An 8,970-nucleotide genomic window follows, 5' to 3' on the forward strand; every position below is an offset into this window, starting at 1 on the left:
GAATGTTACCAACCAAATTATCCAGTTCACTTTACGGTGCCTAGACGTTTTTAATCTCTTTACGGCGAGATAACTACCCAAATTTATCACCATTTCTTTGCGGCGAAATAAAACCTTCCCAATGCAGTGTCCTTACGGCGACACACTACCAAACGACTTGTAAATACTTTTCTTCTTTCATTTATATAGCGCTTACTCTTATCTCATGTACTGTATTTTAAAAATATCTCACCGCGGAGTTGACTTCTAGGTGACTCTGTCGGGCCTCCAGAGTCACCCAGCGCCGAGTAAGACAATAATCCACCGGCCAGATGCGAACGTCACACACCGGGACTTTCAGCCACCAGGCCTAAATGCGGCTGTGCGGCAGAGCTTAACTCGACGTCAGGCTGTTCCCGGAGATCCGCCAGTCACTGCAAAGAAAGATAAAATCAGTTTAGTTCTTATAATATCCGGCTCCAAAGGACCAAATTAATGATAGGTATTATTTAGTCAACTCAGAGGTAAGGAACGACATAGAGTCAGTTATACTTGCGGCAAGGGTAGGTCACACTCTGCAGTGCAAAACTACAAAGTATTAACACTCCTCCCTCTTTATTTATACATGCTTGCTCACACACAGTTCAAACAACATTCAAGGTGGGTGTGTGTGTGTGTGTGTGGGGTCAGAATGGTTAGGGTTCATGTGTTTTAGAGAAAGGAGTGAGGATTGGTGCCAGTCCCTAGATGTTGCTGATAATAGCATAACTCACCCTTCTCTCTTATCTCTTTGTCTATGGCATGTGGGGGAAGAAAGCACTTAGAGCAGACACAAGTGATAGACAATATGAAAAGTCATAAAAACCCTAACAAGGTGTGTCCGTGGCAAAGCAAAAAGGCAAATAGAAGCATACAGATACACACATCCTTGAACCGCCACCTTAACGTGTTGGAGGGGTTTGAATGCTCAAATGACCCTAGAGGCTATGTTGTCTGGGGCTTAAATGCCCCTGTTAGGGTCTCCCATGGCAAATAGGCTCTAGGTGACGGGTCAGACAAAGAGCGGTTCAAGGACCCCCCATGACAAATACCAAATCAAGGGACGTGACGTCGCCCGGTACGGCGGAGCCGGGGTCCCACCCTGGAGCCAGGCCTGGGGTCGGGACTCGTCAGAGAGCACCTGGTGGCTGGGTTTCTCCTCACGGGACCCAGCTGGGCCAAGCCCGAACGAGAGACGCGAGACCATCCCCCAGTGGGCCCACCACCTGCAGGGGGAACCGTGAGGGACCGGTGAAAAGAGGATTGGGCGGTAGACGAATGTGGAGACCTCGGCGGCCCGATCCCCGAATGCTTAGGCTGGCTCTAGGGATGTGGAATGTCACCTCGCTGGGGGGGAAGGAGCCTGAGCTTGTGCGGGAGGTCGAGAGATATGGACTAGAAATAGTCGGGCTCACCTCCACGCACGGCGTGGGCTCTGGAACCCATCTCCTTGAGAGGGGCTGGACTCTCTCCTACTCTGGAGTGGCCCACAGGGAGAGGCAGCGGGCTGGGGTGGGTTTTTTTGTCACCCCCCAGCTATGCCGTCTAGTGTTGGGGTTTACCCGAGTGGATGAGAGGGTCGTATCCCTGCGCTTTCAGGTTGGGGAGAGGTCTTTGACTATCATTTCAGCCTACGGGCTGAGTGGTAGTGCGGCGTACCCAGCCTTCTTGGCATCCCTGTCGGGGATGCTGGATAGTGCCCCTCCCTGGGACTCCATTATTCTGCTGGGGGACTTCAACGCCCACGTGGGAAACGACAGTGACACCTGGAGTGGCGTGATCGGGAGGAATGGCCTCCCCGATCTGAATCCGAGTGGTGTTTTGTTATTGAACTTCTGTGCTAGTCACGGATTTTCCATAATGAACACCTTGTTCAAACATAAGGGTGTCCATCAGTGCACTTGGCACCAGGACACCCTAAGCAGGAGGTCAATGATCGACTTTGTTGTCGTATCATCAGACCTTCGGCCGCATGTTTTGGACACTCGGGTGAAGAGGGGCTGAGCTGTCCACTGATCACCACCTGGTGGTGAGTTGGATCCGCTGGGGGAGGAGAAAGCCGGACAGACTTGGAAGGCCCAAGCGCGTAGTGAAGGTCTGCTGGGAACGTCTGGCGGACCCCTTGTCCAGGGATGTGTTCAACTCTCACCTCCAGGAAAGCTCTGACCAGATTCCAAGGGATGTTGGAGACATAGAGTCCGAGTGGACCATGTTCTCTGCATCTATTGTCGATGCCCGTAGCTGCGGCCGTAAGGTCTGCGGTGCCTGTCATGGCGGCAATCCCCGAACCCGGTCGTAGACACTGGCAGTAAGGGACACTGTCAAGCTGAAGAAGGAGTCCTATCGGCTGTGGTTGGCTTGTGGGACTCCTCAGGCAGCTGACGGGTACCGTGAGGCCAAGCGTGCCGCAATCTCCTCAATCCGGCCATCACGCATTCCCTGGTGGAAACAGAGGCTTGGGGTTGGACTCTTTCATCACCCAGACTGAAGTCCCCGAGGTGGATAAAAAGCTCCGCGGTGGCAGGGCTTTGGGGTTGGATGAGATCCGCCCTGAGTACCTCAAGTCTTTGGATGTTGTGGGGCTGTCATGGTTGACACGCCTCTTCAACAATGCGTTTCGTATGGGGACAGTGCCTCTGGATTGGCAGACTGAGGTGGTGGTCCCCCTACAAATGAAGGGTGACCGGAGGGTGTGTTCCAACTACAGGGGGATCAGACTCCTCAGCCTCCCTGGAAAGGCCTAGGCCAGAGTATTGGAGAGGAGAGTCCAGCCGATAGTCGAACCCCGGCTTCAGGAGGAGCAGTGTGGTTTTCGTCCCGGCCGTGGAACACTGGACCAGCTCTATACCCTCTACAGGGGACTCGAGGGTTCATGGGAGTTTGCCCAACCGGTCAAAATCTGTTTTGTGGACCTGGAGAAAGCATTCGACTGTTTCCCTCGTGATGCCCTGTGGGGGGTGCTCCAGGAGTATGGAATCGGGGGCCCTTTACCAGGGGCCATCCAGTCTCTGTACAAGCGGAGCAGGAGTTTGGTTCGCATTGCAGGCACTAAGTCGGACCTGTTCCCGGTGCATGTTGGACTCCAGCAGGGCTGCCCTTTGTTACCGGTTCTGTTCATAACTTTTATGGACAGGATTTCTAGGCGCAGCCAAGGGCCAGAGGGGGTCTGGTTTGGGGACCAGAGGATTTCGTCTCTTCTTTTTGCAGATGACGTGGTCCTGCTGGCCCCCTCTAGCCAAGACCTACAGCATGCACTGGGGCGGTTCGCAGCCGGGTGTGAAGCGGCTGGGATGAGGATCAGCTCCTCCAAGTCCGAGGCCATGGTTCTCGACCGGAAAAGGGTGGCTTGTCCTCTTCAGGTTGGAGGTGCAGTTCCTGCCTCAAGTGGAGGACTTTAAGTATCTCGGGGTCTTGTTCACGAGTGAGGGAAGAATGGAGCGGGAGATCGACAGGCAGATCGGTGCGGCTTCCGCAGTAATGGGGGCACTGTGCCGGTCCGTTGTGGTGAAGAGAGAGCTGAGCCGAAAACCGAAGCTCTCGATTTACCGGTTGGTCTACGTTCCTACCCTCACCTATGGCCATGAACTTTGGGTCATGACCGAAAGAACGAGATCCTGGATACAAGCGACTGAATTGAGCTCGACTATCCTGGAGGGGCTCGGAGTAGAGCTGCTGTTCCTCCACATCGACAGGAGCCAGTTGAGGTGGCTCGGGCATCTATACCAGATGCCTCCTGGACGCCTTCCTCGGGAGGTGTTCCAGGCACGTCCCACCGGGAGGAGGCCCAAGACACGCTGGAGGGACTATGTCTCTCGGCTGGCCTGGGAATGCCTTGGGCTGGAGGAGGTGTCTGGGGAGAGCGACGTCTGGGCGTCTCTGCTGAGTCTGCTGCCCCCGCAACCCGGTCTGGGACGAGTACGATTACGAGCAGATACACACATCACTAAAAAACTATAGAAAAACTTACAGGAAGAAAAAAAATCACAAAAATAACAGGAATCAGATAACTAATAAAAATTTTGATTTAGACAGAAAAAAGTCACCAAAACATTGCAATTACCCTTGTCTTGATATTTATAAATCCATCCAAATAGTTAACAACTGTAGCCTTGAACATATTTCAGGATAAGTTGGTTTGGTCTGTTTGGTTCAGTTGACAGCTTCAGGTCAGGGTTTTTGATGGTAACTATTCTATTACAGACCATTAGTGCCACTAACCATGTACAATAGATATCCGTAGTTATACAATAAATTGGACTGACACTGGGAATATCAAATCTGATGTGTTTAACTGATCCTAACAATACCCATACAATCCAAATACAAACTGTATGATTAAGGCAGCCCAAAAATAGCCCATTATTATAACAAGCAAAATGTACCCTGGTATACCTGAGACCTTTACTAAAAGATGAAAAACATTATGTTTATGTAACATAATCTCAAGACATACCATTTGCAGTCATCACCACGATTGAACTCCCTCCTCAACACTCTGTACATCTGAAGAGAAAAGCAGAGAGACAGTATTCTGAAAATGTAACCCTAAAAATTGTTGAAGAATCTGTAATACCAAACAACCTAAATGCTACCCAAGTGTTGAGTTAATAGACCTGTGCCATTTATAAAAAAGGAGATTTCTAAAATATTTCAGGTAAAAACTTTGTGACTTATGACTTCAAATTTTCATTTGGTTTTCAACTAAATGAAGCTATGAGATTTGATTGTGCAGGAAGGATTCTTCATAAAATGAGCATCATCTTCATCAAACTGTCCTACAACAACAGAGTGTCTTCAGTCAGAGGCTTCTTCAGATCTGCTGTAAGACGGAGCGCTACAGGAGATCCTTCCTGCCCACAGCCATCAGCATCTACAACGACTCTTTGAAGAAACCTGCAGAACATGAGCTACAACAACATTTAATGTCCCTTTAGGATTAATAAAGTATTTCTGAATTGAATTAAACCAACAGACATAGCTCTCGATTATATTCTGTAGAATCTGTTAGCAGACAACAATTCCAGCTTTTTCCCAAGAGGAACAGGTGGTATTGACCACCACCCATTAATAAAACAAAATAAACATTTATAGATGCCAATATGTTAGAGATGAGTTGACTATTACATTTCATATCTTATATTAAAGTGTAGTTATTTACTAGTTAGATTTAATTTTATTGTATGACAAATTGTTGAGGTGATTATGAGGCAACTAATAAACTTACAATGTACTTTTAATGTCATGTAAAATCTCTCATAATCCAACCACCCACCAGATGCTTAAGTACCTTTAAAATTAGATTACTTATATAGACAATATGTCAACAGTATGCCTGTCAAAATTTATGTGCAAATCACTCACCTATTTGAAAAGAAATTTGCTCTGCAGCTTTTAAAATGTCTTCTAACTGTTTTCTTCCATAGTGGGATGGCTTTTTCAGGGTCAGGCCGTTAGGTAGTCCAGAAGCATTTATGATGATGCTATGATTTTGAAGAGAACGGTACGGTAGCCTCCCACTTCATCTGAAATGAGGGGCAAATGTTTCAAAAGGTTAGAAATATTTGCAGTTAAGCAGACAGACAAGTGAATGATCACTGCAGACCTCTGATTTTATTTTTTACTTTAATTAAAGGCAATGAATAAGAATACCTCAATTTGGTCATTTCTTTTGACTTTAAATTTATTATAGTGTTATAATGCACCCTTACTGTATTTTTAGTTGAATACCTCCTGCACCTTCTTCACTAGGGCAACAACTGGCTCTTTGGCAGCAGAAGCAGAAGAAGAGCTTCCTGAAAACACAGTGGAATAAAATACTGTAAATAGTGAGTTAACTGCACAACTTGATTAGTTTGAGTTATCCATGTTAATCGGTATGTCTCAATCTTTAAAATGCAAGGCAAAACTGCTGAGGGTCTCAGTTGAATCCCAAAAAGCAGCAGCTCCTTTGCTGCTTACTTCAAGTACTTCTAAGTTGGGCTTCAACCCAAGTTGGGGCTCCACGAAGGGCTTGACCTGAGAAACGTGGAACGTGGGGTGAATCCTCATGGAGTTGGGTAATCTCAGCCGTACAGCGACAGGGTTGATGATCTTGGAAATTGGGAAAGGTCCAACAAATCGGGGTGCCAATTTCCGGGATTCTACCCTTAAAGGGAGGTCCTTGGTGGAGAGCCAAACTTTCTGCCCCACATGGTACTTAGGGTCAGGGGTCCGTCTCCGGTTGGCCATTCTTGACTGAACCAGTGTCATTCTGATCATCGACCTCCTGGCCTTTCTCCATATTCTTTGGCACCTAAGGGCAGCCGCTTGGGCGGACGGAACATTAGCCTCTCTCTCTCCTGAACCAAAAACATGGGTGGCTGGAAACCAAACACAACATGAAAAGGGGACAAACTAGTGGCACTTGATTGCATAGAGTTCATGGCAGGGCAAATTTTGTGACCACTTGGTCGGGTCTGACTCACATAAAATACAAAGTTTGGTTTCTACTTCTTGGTTGGCTCTCTCGGTTTGGCCATCAGATTGAGGATGAAACCCTGAAGAGAGACTAACAGAAATTCCCAACAAAGAACAAAACTCCTTCCTCAAACGTGACACAAACTGGGGTCCTCTATTGGAAACAATGTCATTAGGAATTCCATGGAGCCTAAAAACTTCTCTGGTCAATATCTCACTCATCTCCTTTGCAGATGGAAGCTTCTCCAAGGGCACCAGATGAACCATCTTAGAAAATCTGTCAATTATGGTTAGTAGTACAGAGTGACCATTTGAAACCGGTAAACCTGTCACAAAGTCCATCGCAATGTGCGACCATGGGCGAGGGGGAATGGGCAATGGGTGCAACAACCCCGCAGGGGGACGACGAGAAGGCTTGGCTTGACAACATTGAGTGCATGTAGAAACAAAGTCTTTGACACCGGTGATGGCCACCAAAACTGAGTTTGAACTGTCTGAATAGTTCTGCTGATTCCAGGATGACAAACGAAACGAGAGCAATGACAAGACTCCAGTACCTTAGGCACAAGGCGTTCAGGAACAAAACAGCGGTCCGGTGGGCATGACGGTGGGATAGGCAGATCCCTAATGGCCTCCTGGACCTCCCTTTCCACCTCCACTCGGGACACAGACAACCTGACGGGTTCAGGAAGGATAAACTCCTCTTCACCCGCAGACTGAGATTCTTCAGGCTCTTGAATCCGGGATAGGGCGTCAGGTTTGCCATTTTTACTCCGTGGCCTGTAAGACAGGGAGAAATTAAAACGACCGAAAAACAGAGCCCACCTAGCCTGTCTGGGGTTTAGCCGTTTTGCTGATTTCAGGTACTCCAAGTTTTTATGGTCAGTCCACACCATAAATGGCTCCTTAGTCCCCTCCTGCCAATGTCTCCACTCTGTCAATGCCAACTTGACGGCCAGCAACTCTCTGTCTCCCACGTCATAATTCCGCTCAGCCTGTGACATAGTCCTTGAGAAAAAGGCACATGGGTGAACACGATCATCCTCACCTCTTTGGCTTAATACAGCTCCGACCCCAGTGCTTGAGGCATCCACCTCCATGATAAACTGTCTTTCTGGGTCAGGAGACTAACACTGGTGCTGACGTGAAGAGTTCCTTTAACCTATTGAAGGCCTTCTCTGCATCCTTATTCCACACAAATTTCACTTGGAAGAGGTAAGAGCGTTTAGGGGAGTAGCAACCAGGCTGTAATTTCTAATAAACCTCCTATAGAAGTTTGCGAAGACCAGAAATCTTTGAAGCTGCTTGCGATCAGTTGGAACAGGCCATTCCAATACGGCCCTTACTTTGGAGGGGTCAACAATCACCTGATCTTGGGAGATGATGAAGACCAAAAAGGAAGTGGTAGTTATGTGGAACTCACATTTCTCTGCCTTGACAAACAATTGGTTTTGGAGAAGATGCAGGAGAACAGCTCTGACATGTTTTCTGTGGGTTTCCAGATCTTGAGAATAAATCAGTATGTCATCAAGATAAACAAATACAAATTGACCCACCATGTCTTAGAACGTCATTGACCAATGACTATTACTAATGCAGGAGCATTAGTAAATCCAAATGGCATGACCTTGTATTCATAATGGCCCGTAGGCGTGTTGAAAGCCGTTTTCCACTCATCTCTTTCTCTGATTTAGACCAGATGATATGAATTCCTTAGATTCAGCTTAGAAAATATCTTGGCTCCCTGGATCTGATCAAAAGCTGTGTTCAGGAGTGGTAAGGGATATCTATTTTTAACTGTTATCTCATTAAGGCCTGTATAATCAATGCATGGTCTCAATGTACCATCCTTCTTCCCAACAAAAAAGAAACCAGCACCTGCAGGAAAGGAAGTGGGTTGAATGTGCCCTGCCTTTAATGCCTCATCAACATAACTCTTCATGGCCCTGTGCTCTGGACCACACAATGAATAGGTTCTGCCTTTAGGGGGTGATGTGCCAGGAAGCAAATCAATAGCACAATCATAAGGTCTATGGGGTGGCAGAGCTGTGGCCTTGATTTTCTTAAAAACCTCCTTTAAATCATGGTATTCTTGCGGTACCCTGGATAAATCCGGATAGGTCTCCTCAACCTCATTCTCCACACTGACCTCCGTAGCAGCAGACAAAAGACAGTCAGCGGAACATGACTCAGACCAACCCAGAACTTCTTTTTTCTTCCACTCAATGTGAGGGTTGTGTTTCTGCAACCAGGAAGCCCCTAGGACTACAGGAAGTTCAGGTGAATTAATGATCATGAAAGTTACTTTTTCTTGATGATTACCTCCAACTGTTAAGGTAATCTCCTCCGTCCTGAGGTGTGAATTGTTCATACTGTGACCATCCAAAGCTAGCACGTTTCTTGTGTCAGCTGACGGAATAAGTTTTATGCCGTTCTTATTTGCGAATGTTTCGTCCATGAATTCAGTATCTGCTCCTGAATCAATAAACACGGCCC

General features: G+C 47.3%; 1 long non-coding RNA gene across 1 annotated transcript; it reads right to left on the reverse strand.

The window, feature by feature from the left end:
* Positions 1-244: 244 nt before the first annotated feature.
* Positions 245-5,811, reverse strand: LOC124871116. Its single transcript, XR_007038952.1, has 4 exons — positions 5,727-5,811; positions 5,380-5,540; positions 4,472-4,521; positions 245-413 (listed from the first exon to the last, which is right to left on the reverse strand). It is a non-coding gene; the product is annotated as an uncharacterized LOC124871116 (long non-coding RNA).
* Positions 5,812-8,970: the final 3,159 nt, after the last annotated feature.

Source organism: Girardinichthys multiradiatus, chromosome 7, assembly GCF_021462225.1.
Source record: "Girardinichthys multiradiatus isolate DD_20200921_A chromosome 7, DD_fGirMul_XY1, whole genome shotgun sequence".
Lineage (NCBI taxonomy): Eukaryota > Metazoa > Chordata > Actinopteri > Cyprinodontiformes > Goodeidae > Girardinichthys > Girardinichthys multiradiatus.